Source organism: Symphalangus syndactylus, chromosome 1, assembly GCF_028878055.3.
Source record: "Symphalangus syndactylus isolate Jambi chromosome 1, NHGRI_mSymSyn1-v2.1_pri, whole genome shotgun sequence".
Lineage (NCBI taxonomy): Eukaryota > Metazoa > Chordata > Mammalia > Primates > Hylobatidae > Symphalangus > Symphalangus syndactylus.
The window spans coordinates 42,818,695-42,835,232 of record NC_072423.2 but is presented as its reverse complement, the minus strand read 5'-3'; the positions used below and the strand labels follow the sequence as shown (position 1 = coordinate 42,835,232).

The 16,538-nt window shown below is 36.1% G+C and overlaps 1 non-coding gene across 1 annotated transcript; it reads right to left on the bottom strand.

Annotated features, from left to right (window-relative positions):
- Positions 1 to 1,109: 1,109 nt before the first annotated feature.
- On the bottom strand, positions 1,110 to 1,212 carry LOC129461278 (U6 spliceosomal RNA). The gene has a single exon (XR_008650445.1). It is a non-coding gene; the product is annotated as a U6 spliceosomal RNA (small nuclear RNA).
- Positions 1,213 to 16,538: the final 15,326 nt, after the last annotated feature.

The following is a 16,538-nucleotide window of genomic DNA, read 5'->3' as shown; positions in this document are numbered from 1 at the left end:
TCCACCAGGCTTCAAGCATATGCCTGGATTTGTTTACCATAAACAAAGTCTTCTCAGTGACTGTTACTGTCACCATAGCAACAAGATTGAGGTTACATCTATCAACAAAGCACCACATAAGGCGAAGGCGAGCAGTTAATAAAGAAGAGCAATGATAATTACACAGCAGCCGGCTGCCAGCTCAAACAAGGAGGCCTTTTTTTTTTCCCCCAAATTCTAGTTCCCTTTTCAATGTAGAAATGGAAAGTATAACTCAAAAGGCATTGGATACCCATTTCTGGAGTTGTCTGGGAGATGAAAAAATAAACAGCTGGAACTTCTCCACAGATCTTAGTTCTATGGCATAACCCTGTTAGTAGGTTTACTTACCTCAGCAGGGTAAAACTGCCTCATTAATTATTAAGAAAAAGAAATCAGAAATGTCTGTGGAAAAATCAATTTCTGATTTAAAATACACATATTAAAACAAAATCCCAGAGATCAAGAATGGGCATACAGAGGAAAGTGAAATTAAATGGACATAATTTCCTGTGCTCTTCACTGAGACGAGTAGGTTTAGGTGAATAGGCTTCCACCTATGCACATTTTGGGCAAGCTTTCATTGGCTATTTGGGGTCTTTTGTGGTTCCATGCAAATTTTAGGATTAAAATTTTTATTTTACTCTACATTCAAGGGGTACATATGCAGGATTCTTCCATGGATATATTGCCTGATGCTGAGGTTTGGGCTTCTAATGATCCTAACATCCAAGCAGTGAACACAGTATCTGACAGGCAGTTTTCCAATCTTTCCCCCTTCTCTCCCTCTCCACTGTTAGAATCCTCAGTGTTTATTGCTCCCATCTTTGTGTCTGCGTGTACCCAATGTCTAGCTCCCACTTATAAGTAAAAACATGCAGTTTTTGGTTTGCTGTTTCTGTGTTAATTCACTTAAGATAATGGCCTGCAGCTGTATTCATGTTACTGCAAAGGATATGATTGTGTTCTTTTTTATAGCTGCATAGAATTCCATGGTGTATATTTACCACATTTTAAAAAGTCCAATCCACTGTTGATGGAAACCTGGGTAGATTCTATGTCTTTGCTATCATGAATAGTATTACTATTAAAAAAGTGTGCAATGCTTTATGAATTTGCATATCATCCTTGCATAGGAGCCATGCTAATCTTTTCTATGTTGTTCCAATTTCAGTAGATGTGGTGCCCAAGCAAGCAAAATTTTAGAAATTTTTCCCTTTATCTATGAAGAATGACATTAGAATTTTAATAAGGATTGCACTGAATCTCTGGATCCCTTTGGGCAGTATGGACGTTTAAATATAATTCAATCCATGAAAACAAGATGTCTTTCCATTTATTAATATTTGTGTAATCTTTATTTCCTCAGTGTTTCTTGTTTCTAGTATAAAGCTGTTTCACTTCCTTGGTCACATTTACTCTCAGTAGCTTATTGGTTTATTTATTTTTGATGCAATTGTAAATCGAATAGTTCCCCTAATTTTTTTCACATAGTTCAATTTTGTGGCTAAATCATCCTTTCAGCTTAATATAATCCATTGATGCTAACAAAGTAATTGTTTATACTCTAAAATATCTAGGGTATCTGCAGAGACCCTCTGCAAGCTGCTATGCACTCATCTATACTGAAATGTCTGGGAAATCTTGGTCAACCTTATTCCCCAACCCTAATGATCATATTGTAAAAATATACAGGCCAGGGACCTATATAAAACATAAAGGCCAGGGACCTAACTGGACAAAAGATGGTTTTTAGAGTTGCCTTGAGAACCACTTACCTCACCTGTCTTCCAGTGGTGCCTCTTCCCAGCTGCAGTCTTATCTGAACACTCTTGCTTACCAAAGATTAAGCCTTGAATATGCCTTGTAGATACACAATAGCCATACTTCCCAGCTTCCCAGAACACTTCTCCAGACAAGGCGTAGAACATGCCATGAACAGGCAAACATGACAGTCATGAAAGAGATTGAAAGTAATTCTGGATCTGAGATAAGGAGCACTTAGGAAAATTTTAACATTCTGATTCCTAATCATATATATGATATATATATATATATATATGATATCATATATATATGATATATATATATATGATATCATATATATATGATATATATATATATATCATATATATATATGATATATATATATATATATCATATATATATATAGACAGCCATCTTAGTTATTCCCAGGACTGCCTTTGATGTGGGGAACTCATCCCACTCACAGCCTCGGTTCTGTTACTTTCCCATTTCTCCAGCTGGCATGACTTCACTGTGTCTCCAGGGTGCTGTACCTACTGTAGCTCTTCTGAAAAAATGTAGGTGGATTTGTTTTCTTCTTCTCCCCAAAATTCCCACATTAATTATCAGCCAAATTTGACAAAAAAATTATTTTTCTTTTTGTTTTTAAGCAAAAGCATTTAAAATAAAACTTGCTAAGATGCTATGGAAAAATAATAAAGAAAAACATCAAAGCAAATTGTAGCTTTCTGATTCTGTGATGACAAGTGACTTAAATAGTGAGGTATTCAGACTCCTGGTTCATATTTGACTCCCAATGAGTTGAGTCTTGGTACAGTCTACCTAGAAAAATCGTTCTGTGGAAATATTTTTTGGTATGTGAGCCTGTCTATTTCTTTATTCCTTGCCCTAAACAAGCTCTGGGGATTGACCACATGTTACTTAAGTTCTTGCTGCAATGGGCATTTAGGAGCTTCTCTAATTCTCAGCCTCTGGGGGCAGAAATATTTTAACTGTCCCAACATCTCCCACCACTTCCAGTTTCAGGTCTGCACCCACTGACATTATTGTATATTGCTTTTATCTGGAAATCTCTAGTTCATGCCCTTAGAAATTCTAATGTACGCCTTTACCATTCATTTGTCTAAGCTAGAGTCTTCTTATATATCATGTTCCCTTTCATATGGCTCAGGTCACTAACATTCTTAAAATATACTAAGGTTACTTTTCAGCTACGAGTAGCTGCTGCCCTTGGAAAATTCCTTCAGAATTGTAGGTTAAAAGCATTATTAATATTTTTCCCTTTTTGTGGCTTTTCTTGTCCATCATTAAATCTTCTCTGATGAATATAGGTATAAATATTCTTTATTCTGATAAAGTTAATTTTATGAGTTTTTCCTCTGTGATTATTTTAGTGCCCTGTATTCTCTCATATTATCTTCAAGAAATTTCATTATTTTTCTTTTTCACTTTAGATTGACAATAAATCTATATTTGATATTTGTGAATGTATGAGTAGGGGTCAGTTTTATTATTTTTTCATAGGAATAGTTGATTGTCCAGTCATATTCATTAAAAGACTGTTCATTTTATACTTCACTGCAGTGTCACGACTGTCATCATAGGTCCATATTATCATTGGCCTGTTTCTAGACTCCATTTATTTGGCATTTTGTCTATTCTTAGCTTAACTGTATGATGATCTCATTTCTGTAGATTTATAAGTATTGATATCTAATGTAACATGCATTCACTCAATTTTTCCTTTTTAAAGAATTTTTCAACTCTTCTTGGCTCTTTCCATTATCACATAGATTTTAGAATCAGTTCATTAAGTTATAAGACACACACACACACACACACACACACCCCAGAAGAAAAAGCAAACTTTCACAATTTCGATTGATATTGAATCAAATTCATAGATTGGTTCAGAGATAATTCACATTTTTCATCTTTTACTATGATTGTCTCCTATTTATTAAAGTTTTCGTTTTTGTCAATAATATTTTTATAGTTTTCTGTTTAGAAGTCTTGTATATATTCTGTTAAATTTATTTCTAAGCATTTGATTTTTTCTGATTATAAATGGCATTTTGAAGATCATGCTTTCTTATTTTTCATTGCTTGAATATAAAAATATAATTTTTTAAAAAAAATTGACTTTGTAACCACCAATCTTGCTATACTAGTGTGTCAATTCTGATAACTTATCTGTAGATTCTGGTGAATTTTCTTGTGGATTATATCTTCTACAAATAATGACCTTTTTTGAGACAAAGTCTCACAATGTCACCAAGGCTAGAGTGCTGTGGCATGATCTTGGCTCACTGCAGCCTCAATCTTTTGGACTCAAGCAATCCTCCCAGCTTAGCCCCTCAAGTAGCTAGGACTATAGGTGTCCATCACTATGCCTGGCTACCTTTTTTTTGTTGTTGTTGAAATGAGGTATCTCTATGTTGCCCAGGCATGTCTCAAACTCTTTGGCTTTTATTTATGTTTTTTCATCCTAACAAAGTTATTTATTGTTTTTTTTTTTAGCTAAGATTTCCAGAACAATAGTGAGTGAAAGCATTTGTACTGGGAATTCTTGTCATTCAACATTTTATTATTACACATGATGGTTGTTGTAAATGATTTTTCTACTTATATTTTATCAGATTAATGTAATGTTCTTCTGAATTTAGGATGCTAGCAGCATTTTTTTTTATCATTACTGTGGGATGAAATTATTTAAAAAATACTTTAGGGGTGTTCTAAGATGGCCGAATAGGAACAGCTCTAGTCTGCAGCTCTCAGCGTGATCGATGCAGAAGACGGGTGATTTCTGAATTTCCAACTGAGGTACCTGGTTCATCTCACTGGGACTGATTGGACAGTGGGTGCAGCCCACAGAGGGTGAGCTGAAGCAGGGTGGGTGTTGCCTCACCCAGGAAGCACAAGGGGTCAGGGGATTCCCTTTCCTACTCAAGGGAAGCTGTGAGACTACTTGGAAAAATGGGAGAATCCTGCCAAAATACTGTGCTTTTCCCAAGGTCTTAGCAACTGGCAGACAAGGTGATTCTCTCCTGTGCCTGGTTCAGCAGGTCCCACGCCCATGGAGCCTTGCTCACTGCTAGTGCAGCAGTCTGAGATTGGTCTGCAAGGCTCCAAGGTGGCATCCTGGCTTGGGGAGGGGCATCCATCCTTGCTGAGGCTTGAGTAGGTAAACAAAGCAGTCAGGAAGCTCGAACTGAGCAGAGCCCACCACAGCTCAACAAGGCCTACTCCCTCTAGACTCCACTTCTGTGGGCAGGGCATAGCTGAACAAAAGGCAGCAGACAACTTCTGCAGACTTAAACGTCCCTGTCTGACAGCTCTGAAGAGAGTAGTCATTCTCCCAGCATGCCGTTTGAGCTCTGAGAATGGACAGACTGCCTCTTCAAGTGGGTCCCTGACCCCCTTGTAGCCTAACTGAGAGATACCTCCAAGTAGGGGCAGATAGACACCTCATATAGGTGGCTGCTCCACTGGAACGAACTTCCAGAGGAAAGATTAGGCAGCAATATTTGCTGTTATGCAGCCTGTGCTGGTGATACCCAGGCAAACAGCGTCTGGAGTAGAACTTCAGCAAACTCCAACAGACCTGCAGCTGAGGGACCTAATTGTTAGAAAGAAAACTAACAGAAAGGGATGGCATCAATATCAACAAAAAGGTCATCTACACCAAAACCCCATCTGTAGGTCATCAATATCAAAGACCAAAGGTAGATAAAACCACAAAGATGGAGAGAAACAAGAGCAGAAAAGCTGAAAATACTAAAAATCAGAGCGCCTCTTCTCCTCCAAAGGATCACAGCTCCTCACCAGCAACGGAACAAAGCTGGATGGAGAATGACTTTGGCAAGTTGACAGAAGTAGGCTTCAGAAGGTCAGTAATAACAAACTTCTTTGAGCTAAAGGAGGATGTTCAAACCCATGGCAAGGAAGCTAACAACCTTGAAAAAAGATTAGATGAATGGCTAACTAGAATAAACAGTGTAGAGAAGACCTTAAATGACACGATGGAGCTGAAAACCATGGCACAAGAACTTCGTGACGCATACACAAGTTTCAGTAGCCAATTTAATCAAGTGGAAGAAAGGATATCAGTGATTGAAGATCAAATTAATGAAATAAAGCAAGAAGAGAAATTTAGAGAAAAAAAGAGTAAAAAGAAATGAACAAAGCCTCCAAGAAATATGGGGATACATGAAAAGACCAAATCTACCTTTGATTGGTGTACCTGAAAGTGATGGGGAGAATGGAACCAAGTTAGAAAACACTCTTCAGGATATTACCCAGGAGAACTTCCACAATCTAGCAAGGCAGGCAAACATTCAAATTCAGGAAATACAGAGAACACCACAAAGATACTCCTCGAGAAGAGAAAACCCAAGACACATAATTGTCAGATTCACCAAGGCTGAAATGAAGGAAAAAGTGTTAACGGCAGCCAGAGAGAAAGATCGAGTTACCTACAAAGGGATTCCCATCAGACTAACAGTGGATCTCTCAGCAGAAACCCTACAAGCCAGAAAAGGGTGGGGGCCAATATTCAACATTCTTAAATAAAAGAATTTTCAAATCTGAATTTATGAAGAAACTAAGTTTATGAAGAAAATTAGTTTCATAAGTGAAGGAGAAATAAAATCCTTTACAGACAAGCAATTGCTGAGAGATTTTGTCACCACCAGACCTGCCTTACAAGAGCTCCTTAAGGAAGCACTAAACATGGAAAGAAACAACCAGTACCAGCCACTGCAAAAACATGCCAAATTGTAAAGACCATCGATGCTATGAAGAAACTGCATCACTTAATGGGCAAAATAACTAGCGAAAATAATAATGATAGGATCAAATTCAGACATAACAATATTAACCTTAAATTTAAATGGGCTAAGTGCCCCAATTAAAAGACACAGGCTAGCAAATTGGATGAAGAGTCAGGACCCATCAGTGTGCTGTATTCAGGAGACCCATCTCACGTGCAAAGACACACATAGGTTCAAAATGAAGGGATGGAGGAAGATCTGCAAAGCAAATGGAAAGCAAAAAAAAGGCAGGGCTTGCAATGCTAGTCTCTGATAAAACAGACTTTAAACAAACAAAGATCAAAAGAGACAAAAAAGGCAATTACATAATGGTAAAGGGATCAATTCAACAACAAGAACTAACTATCCTAAATATATATGCACTGAATAAAGGAGCACCCAGATTCATAAAGCAAGTTCTTAAGTCCTACAAAGAGACTTAGACTCCCACACAATAATAATGGGAGACTTTAACACCCCACTGTCAATATTAGACAGATCAACAAGACAGAAGGTTAACAAGGACATCCAGGACCTGAACTCAGCTCTTCAACAAGCAGATCTAATAGACATCTACAGAACTCTTCATCCCAAATCAACAGAATATACATTCTTCTCAGCACCATGTCACACTTATTCCAAAATTGTCCACATAATTGGAAGTAAAGAACTCTTCAGCAAATGTAAAAGAACAGAAATCACAACAAACTGTCTCTCAGACCACAGTGCAATCAAATTAGAATTCAGGATTAAGAAACTCACTCAAAACTGCACAACTACATGGAAACTCAACAACTGCTCCTGAATGACTACTGGGTACATAAAGAAATGACGGCAGAAATAAAGATGATCTTTGAAACCAATGAGAGCAAAGACACAATGTACCAGAATCTCTGGGACACATTTAAAGCAGTATGTAGAGGGAAATTTATAGCACTAAATGCCCACAAGAGAAAGCAGGAAAGATCTAAAATCAACACTCTAACATCACTATTAAAAGAACTAGAGAAGAAAGAGCAAACAATTTCAAAAGCTAGCAGAAGGCAAGAAATAACTAAGATCAGAGCAGAACTGAAAGAGAGAGAGACACAAAACCCCTTCAAAAAATCAATGAATCCATGAGTTGGTTTTTTGAAAAGATCAACAAAATTGATAGACTGCTAGCAAGACTAATAAAGAAGAGAAGAAAGAAGAATCAAATAGATGCAATAAAAAACGAAAAAGGGAATATCACCACTGATCCCACAGAAATACAAACTACCATCAGAGAATACTATAAACACCTCTACGCAAATAAACTATAAAATCTAGAAGAAATGGATAAATTCCTGGACACATACACTCTCTCAAGACTAAACCAGGAAGAAATTGAATTTCTGAATAGACCAATAACAGGCTCTGAAATTGAGGCAATAATTAATAGCCTACCAACCAAAAAAATGCAGGACCAGACGGATTCACAGCCTAATTCTACCAGAGGTAAAAAGAGGAGCTGGTACCATTCTGTTCCAATCAATAGAAAAAGAGGGAATCCTCCCTAACTCATTTTATGATGCCAACATCATCCTGATACCAAAGCCTGGCAGATACACAATCAAAAACAAGAGAATTTTAGACCAATATCCCTGATGAACATCGATGCAAAAATCCTCAGTAAAATACTGGCAAACTGAATCCAGCAGCACATCAAAAAGCTTATCCACCATAATCAAGTCGGTTTCATTCCTGGCATGCAAAGCTGGTTCAACATATGCAAATCAATAAATGTAATCCATTTCATAAACAGAACCAACAACAAAAACCACATGATTATCTCAATAGATGCAGAAAAGGCCTTTGACAAAATGCAACAGCCTTCATGCTAAAAACTCTCAATAAACTAGGTATTGATGGAATGTATCTCAAAATAATAAGAGCTATTTATGACAAACCCACAGCCAATATCATACTAAATGGGCAAAAACTGGAAGCATTCCCTTTGAAAACCAGCACAAGACAAGGATGCCTTCTCTCACCACTCCTATTCAACATAGTGTTGGAAGTTCTGGCCAGGGCAATCAGGAAAGAGAAGAAATAAAGGGTATTCGATTAGGAAATGAGGAAGTCAAATTGTCCCTGTTTGCAGATAACATGATTGTATATCTAGAAAACCCCATTGTCTCAGCCCCAAATCTGCTTAAGCTGATAAGCAACTACAGCAAATTCTCAGGATACAAAATCAATGTGAAAAATCACAAGCATTCCTATACACCATTAACAGACAAACAGAGAGCTAAATCATGAGTGAACTCCCATTCACAATTGCTATGAAGAGAATAAAATACCTAGGAATCCAACTTACAAGGGATGTGAAGAACCTCTCCAAGGAGAACTACAAACCATTGCTCAACGAAATAAAAGAAGACACAAACAAATGGAAGAATATTCCATGCTCATGGATAGGAGGAATCAATATCATGAAAATGGCCATACTGCCCAAAGTAACTCACAGATTCAATGCCATCTCCATCAAGCTACCAATGACTTTCTTCACAGAATTGGAAAAAAACTACATAAAACTTCATATGGAACCCAAAAAAGAGCCCACATTGCCAAGATAATTATAAGAAAAAGAACAAAGCTGATGGCATCACACTACCTGACTTCAAACTATACTACAAGGCTACGGCAACCAAAACAGCATGGTACTGTTACCAAAACAGATATATAGACCAATGGAACAGAACAGAGGCCTCACAAATAACCCCACACATCTACAACCATCTGATCTTTGACAAATCTGACAAAAACAAGAAATGGGGAAAGGATTCCCTATTTGATAAATGGTGATGGGAAAACTGGCTAGCCATATGGAGAAAGCTGAAACTGGATCCCTTCCTTACACCTTATACAAAAATTAATTCAAGATGGATTGAAGACTTACATGTTAGACCTACAACCATAAAAACCCTGGAAGAAAACCCAGGCAATACCATTCAGGACGTAGGCATGGGCAAGGACTTCATGACTAAAACACCTAAAAAAATGGCAACAAAAGCCAAAATAGACAAATAGGTTCTAATCAAACTAAAGAGCTTCTGCACAGCAAAAGAAACTACCATCAGAGTGAACAGGCAACCTACAGAATGGGAGAAAATTTTAGCAACCTACCCATCTGACAGAGGGCTCATGTCCAGAATCTACAATAAACTCAGATAAATTTACAAGAAAAAAACAACCCCATCAAAAAGTAAGCAAAAGATATGAACAGACACTTCTGAAAAGAAGGCATCTATGCAGCCAACAGACACATGAAAAAATGCTCATCATCACTGCTCATCAGAGAAAGGCAAATCAAAACCACAATGAGATACCATCTCACACCAGTTAGAATGGCAATCATTAAAAAGTCAGGAAACAACAGATTCTAGAGAGGATGTGGAGAAATATTAATGCTTTTGCACTGTTGGTGGAAGTGTAAATTGGTTCAACCATTGTGGAAGACAGTGTGGTGATTCCTCAAGGATCTAGAACTAGAATTACCATTTGAACCAGCAATCCCATTAGTGGGTATATACCCAAAGGATTATAAATCATGCTACTATAAAGACACATGCACAAGTATGTTTATTGCGGCACTATTCATAATAGCAAAGACTTGGAATCAACCCAAATGTCCATCTATGATAGACTGGATTAAGAAAATGTGGCACATATACACCATGGAATACTATGCAGCCATAAAAAGGATGAGTTTGTGTCCTTTGCAGGGACATGGATGAAGGTGGGAACCATCATTCTCAGCAAACTAACACAAGGACAGAAAACCAAACACCGCATGTTCTCACTTACAGGTGGGAACTGAACAATGAGATCACTTGGACACTGGAAGGGGAACATCACACACCAGGGCCTGTTGTGGAGTGGGGAGCTGGAGAAGGGATAGCATTAGGAGAAATACCTAATGTAAACGATGAGTAGATGATTGCATTCAAACCAACATGGCACATGTATACCTATGTATCAAATCTGCACGTTGTGCACATGTACCCTAGAACTTAAAGTATAATAATAATAAAAATGTTAGGCTGGGTGCAGTGGCTCATACCTGTAATTCCAGCACTTTGGGAGGCTGAGGTGGGTGGATCACTTGGGGTCTGGAGTTCGAGACTAGCCTACAAACATGGTGAAACCCTGTCTCTACTAAAAATACAAAAATTAGCCAGGTGTGGTGTGGTGGCAGGCGCCTGTATTCTCAGCTAAACGGGAAACTGAGGCAGGAGAATTGCTTGAGCCGAGGAAGCGAAGGTTGCAGTGAGCTGAGATCGCACCACTGCACTCCAGCTTGGGTGACAGAGGGAGACTCTCTCACAAACAAAAAAGGTTAAAAAAAAAGAAAATAGTATGTTTGAGATGATCAACATGTAAAAATTGAAGCACCTAATAATAATTAAAATGAGAGCTACTAATTTAAAAAACTAAAAATAAAAAAGATACTTTAAGATGATCATATGATTTTCATCAATTTTTATATTAATACAGTCAATTACATTGATTAATATTTTGAAATAGTCAAATGTACAGACTAATTTTGAATTAGTCATGCTACCTTATTATACACACAAACACACACACTTATTTTTCTGTAGATTTTTATTAATCTTTTCTATATTGGCTAAATTTTTTCTCTTTGCTACTATGCTTATCATGTTTATGTATAAAGGATACTTCATAAAGTAGTTTGAAATTGTTTCTTTTTTAAAATTTTCTGAAATAATTTGAGCATATTAGCACTGTTTCTTTCCTAAATGTTTAATAGAATTCACCAATGGCACCTATAGAACTACTTTTATTTTCTATTCCTTTTGGGATTAGATGTGAAATTTATATTTTTGTATAAATTTGATTATTTCAAATTTAACCCTCAAATATTTCAAATTATTTTGCATAAGGTTTTCCATATTATCATCATATCGTCTATTAACTGTTTATAAAATTTATGCTGAGGACCACTTTTTTATTTCTAAATTTAATTTTTTTGGTCATGATTATTCTCGTATGAGGGTATGAATTTAAAGTGTCTTTCCAGTTTTAAAATTTGAAGATAATTTACCTAGTATGTATGTATTTTATTTTATTAATCTTTACCACTATTTTCATTTCCTTCTTCACACTTTATAAGGATTTATTTTTTGTTCTATTTCTAATTTATGTTCAGTTGTTCTTTTAAAAAATACATTGCTTAATTCTACACATTTTTCTCTAAATATGAATTTGTTTTATTAATACGTTTTAATATAATTACCTCAAAAATTTTTTTTTCCTTCTATTTTTTGATCAATGATTTATTTTTGAAGCTCATTTTTTGACAGTATATTCTGATTAATTTTTGTTAGTTATTGCCAGCTGAATTGCATTGTGGTTAGAGTACATACTCAGTATTATTTTAGTGCTTTGACATTTGCTGAGACATATGGCACAATATAAGGTTAAATTATTTCAAGTCTTTCTATGTATTTTTGACAATTGTGCATTTTGGCATTGTTGGTTATATGCCAGTTAAGTCAAGTTTTGCAATTATAGTGCTGGAATTTTCTATTAACATATGCTTGCTCTTTACTCATTTATTGATATTTACAAAGGTATCAATTCATTTATTAATATTTATTGATGGTATTTATTAATTTATTGACATATCAGACCATCTTACACTACTCATTATGTCCCTTTTTCTATCTTCTGTATATTTAATCTATTTCTTTCTCATAGTCTTCACAATGCATATTTTCTTTGATCTTCTCTTTCAGTTTATTAATTCAAGCTTCAGCTATAAACTCAGCCACTAAGTTCTAAATTATTGTTTTTACATTTTTTACTTTTAAAGTTTTCAATAGACTTTTTGGAATGTCCAGTTTTCTGCCAGTATTTTCACTTTCGTCTCTTATTTACTTGCACATATCATGCATAGTTATTTTAAAGTATGAATCTGATAACTTCAATATTTAAAGTCCTTTTTTTTCCTACTTTTTGTTATTTCTTCTGTATGCATCTCTCCCCCAACTACCGTGTTTTTTGTCTTTTAGTGGTCGTGGTTTATTTTGGATAGTGTACTTGACATTTCGTTTGAAAAATTCTTTTAAGATATAATTTGAGGCCTAGAATGCTGTACTCTTACTCAAGATAGCGTATTTCTCTGCTTCTTCCAGGTACTTGGGTGTGCTAGCATTCCTGGATCACTTCAATCTTAATTTCAGAGAGTGAGATTATTCAACATTGAACTAAAATTCCCATGAAGTGCTGTCTAATTCTAGTGCACTCTTACTCCTATGATAAAATATATCAGAATCAGACTGACAGCCAACAGGTTCACCATTGTCATCTCATTTTGGAGAGACCTGGACTGAGACACCTGCACATCTAGGCCATTTAAACTATTGAAAGCACATCCTAGCCTCTTGGTTTCTTAGCTTTCCTCTTTCACCTAAGGGAAAAGTGTCCATAAATATTAGATTTATTTTCCTGGTTATCTTTCTTACCCTGAAATCTCACATGTTAATAGTTTCCTGACATATTAACTTGATGATACTCTCAATCATTTTCTTTCTTACATTTTGTGCAGTTTTCCTAGTTATACATTGTGTAGGGACTAGTCTTAATTATTGAGTCCAGTATGCATGAAACAGCACCTGTACAATTTATTTACCTACTTATTTTTTTTCTGTCTCCTCCATTAGACTATAAGGTCCATGAACATAGAAACTGCCTCAATCCTTTTCATTACTCCAATACTACTATCTAGCTAGCATAACTCTTCTAATATAAAATGGTGTACAATAAGTATTTTGGAATGAATAAGTCATAAATATATGACAATAGTTAAACATCAGAAAATCAGGATTGGCCTTATTTCAAATTGCTTTACTTTTAATTTAGCATTTTTGGTTTCAATAAATATATTGATTAGTATATTCAAACTTTAGTTCATATAAAATCAGAAATCCTCAGTTTATATTCCTGATTACCTATTTTGAAAAATCATTTACTTTTTCAAGTTGTCAGTTTCTTTGTCAATATTAATACTCATTTCATAAGATTTTACTGAAAATCAAAAGAAAATTTGGAAAAGCCCTTCCCATGGTGACAGGAAGTGGTCATTCATTTATTTCACTGATGAGTCTATGCTATGTGTAAAATATTGTGAAAGAACTAAGGTAAGTACCAGGATAGACAAGGTTTCTGCCCTCTTGTAGCTTATATGTTACCAGTAGAGACAAACAGTAAATAATTAATCACATGAGATATTACTTATTTAGATTTGTTTTGGCAGACATAAAGCAGATAAACACAGTACCATAGGAATAAATAACAAATAAAGCTGACCAAATCTGGGGAGTCTACCAAAATTTTCTCAAAGCAGTGATTGTTGCCAATAGCATATATAGCAAACATTTGTTAGGTGCTCATTATATCCTAGACACTATACTATTGACCTGCTATTTTTTGTTGTTGTGTGATTTTTGTTGTTTTTTGTTTTTGTTTTTGTTTTGAGATGAAGTCTCTCTCTGTCACCAGGCTGGAGTGCAGTGGTGTGATCTCAGCTCACTGCAACCTCAGCCTCTCTGGTTCAAGCGATTCTCCTGCCTCAGCCTCCCGAGTAGCTGGGACTACATACGCGTGCCACCACACCCAGTTAATATTTGTATTTTTAGTAGAGACAGGGTTTCACCATGTTGGCCAGGATGATCTCGATCTCTTGACCTCATGATCTGCCCACATCAACCTCCCCAAGTGCTGGGATTATAGGCATGAGCCATCATGCCTGGCCTATTGACCTGTTAATAATTCATTTCAGTTAGTCTTCACAATGACCCAATCAACAAATAACAGAAGCCAGTAAGTTTGGTGCTGATACCTGTGCCTATTAATTTTGACATGAGGAAACTAAGGCTTAGATAGTTCAATTTGCCCAATTCAGAGCCTGTGGGTATTAAAGCATGTCATTAAGTTCCTGCAGATTGACTCTAAAGCCTGAGTTCGTAAACAGTGTACAATATTATTGAGCCTTAGAAGAGGTGACAGTGAAATACATAGTCAACGAGATGTATGGCATGGAAGAGGACTTAGAATTAAGTTGTAGACAGAGAGAACAACCTCTATTTCATGGTAGAAAGTAGAATGATATAAGAAATGGACAGGGAGCCATCCCAGTTGAAGCACAAACACAGAAGTCTGTGTTAGTGCACACAAGTCAGGAGAAATAGCACTCAAGTCTTTAGAGCTTGAACTCAGACTTTCTCTTATTAATGGCTTTTAAATGATTGTGAACTTCAAACATACCATTTTTGCTGCTATGTAGATCATAAGTAATGAAACCAGCCTGCAAGGGAAAACCTAGATAGTATCAGGGGAGATGGAATATTCCAGTGGGAGAATTTGAAAGTACTTAGGGAATAAATTCAATGGAACATGGTAATTGAATAGATGTGGAGGGTCACAGAGAAAAACAACAGTTACCTGTTTTTCCTTAAATATTTTCTATAAACATACTTATGTTTTTGAGCCAACATTGATTTTACTTATTATTTTATTATTATTATTTTGGTCATCTGTTCAAGCTTTTTCAAGCTGATTGTTTTGCTGTTGATTTTTCACCATCCTCTTCTCCTTCTGCTTCTTCCCAGTATTGCTTTGGAACATTACTACCCCTTTTATTTATTAATGTAATGAAACTCCTCCCATGGTCCAGACTCCATCACAACATCCTGCCAGGTTTCTCATTTATTTTTATTTTCTTAATCTTAAAACCCTGATATTCTCATGTCATCCCTCTTTTCCCTACTTCCCACTTCTGGTATCCCTTACAACTGCAAATGCTCCCAAGACTTTGAAGCTCAAGCCAGCTAATCCCTCAAAGAAAAGTTACCAAAGAGCTTTACTCTTCTGACATTTTAGATCCCTTTCACTGACTCTGAGTGGCTGCCATTTTCCCCTCCTCTCTAAACCAGAGATTTACTCAAATACTATTTTACCTAGCACCATAAGCCACAGGTTCAGAATAACCACTGCAGTGAATCAGAAGAAAGTGATCAAGCATTCTTATTTATATCACAGTGATGAGGATATTTATCTTTAAATAAATATTTGCATTTGGGAAGAGAAAGTGTAGAAAGACAAGTGATGAAATGCTAATGCCAGGTTTTCCAGTAACATGAGTTTTTTTGGAGGTGAAAGTTTGGGAATACTTTCATCAACTTAACCCTGGTGATGATCCACTTAAACTAGAAATGGACAGTGATGAAATGATTGGCCCTCATTTTCTACACTGCTGGGTCATAGATAGGTTATAATCAAATTCTGATGGTTAATTTCCTAAACTCAATGAACCTGAGGTTCCACAAAGTAGTTTAGAGCAGTCATTCTTAAAACCTTTTTAAAAATCTCAATAATCAGACTCAGTTAAATCAGAGTCTCTCCTGGTGGGACTCAGGCATTTGTACTTATAAAACTTGCTTCTCAGACATTACTTTAGACATAAATTTGGGCATCTTTTTGAAACTGAAGATTCAGATTCAGTACTTTTGGGGTGGGGATTGAGATTTTTACACTGAGTACCAAGAGAACCAGAGACTAATTCTTAAACTTGGCTGCACATTGTAATCACTTTGGAAAATGAAAAATAAATACATGAAATTAGAAAAAAACATGCCCAAATTCCATCCCCAGAGAATGACAGCAAATTACACTCATTTTGTGCATATTTACCTCTCTGATGTAGCTGATTGCCCAACCCAGAGAAGAGAGAAGAAAACCTCTTCTGATGGTTGCAATAAAATAGGGTTCAATCAGAAAGCATGCTTTCTCTTTTCCAGATATGCAGCCTCTCTTGATGGTGAAGAGGATTTCCCTAACAACCTCGCAAACATTTGTGGGCTCAGAAACATCAGCTTTACTCAAAACAAAAGC